The 1,862-nt window shown below is 37.0% G+C and overlaps 1 protein-coding gene across 1 annotated transcript in view; it reads left to right on the top strand.

Moving 5' to 3' along the window:
* The window catches only part of LOC100741037 (homeobox protein homothorax), a 523,620-nt gene that overhangs the window by 50,446 nt on the left and 471,312 nt on the right, over nucleotides 1-1,862 (top strand). The window lies entirely within an intron of this gene.

Below are 1,862 nucleotides of genomic sequence, written 5' to 3'. Positions count from 1 at the left end.
GGCGGTGGCAGGGCGTCGCGCGGTATTTTCGACGTCGGGCACACGAGGCACGACCGATAATGAAGCGGTCGCGAATCGGCCAAGTGTTGAGTCGAATCAAGGTTTACATGTCGGAAGAAGACGAACGTATACGCGATAGAGACGAATAGAAGGAGAGAGGAGAAGCAGAACGAAGTGAAGAGAAGGAGGCTCGGCTCGTAAATCACTGGACATCGATAAGAGTCGTCGCGGCGTTCGCGCGATGTCCCTCGTTAATAATTGATACAATTAACGACCATTCATTAGAGACGCCGCTCGTGCACGTATATAGATAGACGAAAGACGAAAGCAAAGGATTCGACAGCGAGGTGCGCCGTCACGTGATTCGCTTTGTTGTTAGCGCGTCTCGTGGTTGCGCTTCGAGATAACTGACTATCGGTTCTTCCTTATATTGAATGCTTAACAATGTTATCGGAATTGTTTGGTCTATGGATATTCTTGGACAGAATCGTTGTCGTCTATTTTTCTACGATAAACCGCACGATAGTGTGTCAAGTTGCTGTATATGTTCTCCCCCTACGTTTCGTAAGGTACATCACCTTGTAAACTTTACAAGAATTGTATATTAAAATTATCCTTCTTTAGCTAATATTATTACAATATATTATATTATTATATTATAGGTAATATAATCTTAGGTATGTTAAAATATTAATTCTTTATTAGATAATTATCAAATCGCGAATGTTTATGCAAATTTACAGTTATGAATACAACGGAAGAAACAAATCGTTCGTAGAAATATGTATTTATTGGTCTATTTGGTAAGATATGAAAAGTTTGTTAGAAGATAGTATTTTATTATTTGAAATTACACCGTCGTACCTGTTAAGATCTTGTCGGTTGCGCTACGCTACGAAAAATAATTTGTCTACTCGCTCGAACAAGAATAACATTGTGTAATCGCTTGTAATAGTTTTTAGATAAAGGTAGTATAACCGTATGGATCATTTAATTTCTGATAGTAATACTCATTATCTTCTGATGAGATTGATATTCGTATTATGGATTTAGCGCATACGTTATAGGACGGTATGTGAAATCTATTCGTTTATACATGTAGTCGTTTTAAATTAACGGCGGTGTTCTTTCTATCAGTTTCAAAGAATCTTTTTTTATCAGTCTTGTAACTCAGAAATTAAGCAGCTCCCAGATAAAGAACTTTTATAATAACTAAGTAGTTTCGTCTGGTTTAAAAAGCTAATACACAAATTAAACAAAATTAATCTTATCACGATATAATATTTTACGTTCGTTGTACTAATAATATAAAACAAATCTACTGTAACTCGTTCTGTCTATAACTTTCCAGTTAAATTACATGTTATCATCTTTATCTTGGGATTCTTTAATTATGGTCAATACCATCTAATGACAAAACCCGCAGTCACTTAGTTGCCAACCCAATAGTAAATTACAGGTTAGATTAAGAAGGTACCTGCAAAGTGATACAAACACTCTCGACATTAATGCATGCAGTTTGCATAGTATTCTAATCAGTAATTAGACACTTTCAATTTGTACTCCTTGTTAATAGAAATTGATCAAAATGCTCGAATACTTATAAACGATAGTAGTATTATAAGTTATAGTAATAGTCATCGATATTGACGGTTTTCTTTCTCAATACATCACGATCGATTGATACGTTGAAAAGAATCAGACGAATAGGGATCGAGGAACTCTTCATCGATTCGCTGACGTAGAATCGCGGCGCAATTCAATTAGCAACGGCCGGTGATTCGTTTATCGGTTACAATTATTAAATCATCGAGGCTCGTTCCGGTGGTCGCGCGGCGACGACGCGACAGGAGGAGGCCGCG

This window comes from Bombus impatiens, unplaced genomic scaffold, assembly GCF_000188095.3.
Source record: "Bombus impatiens unplaced genomic scaffold, BIMP_2.2 scf_0930, whole genome shotgun sequence".
Classification (NCBI taxonomy): Eukaryota; Metazoa; Arthropoda; class Insecta; order Hymenoptera; family Apidae; genus Bombus; species Bombus impatiens.
The sequence above is the reverse complement of the archived record's forward strand: the minus strand, read 5'-3'. Positions and strand labels throughout refer to the sequence as shown.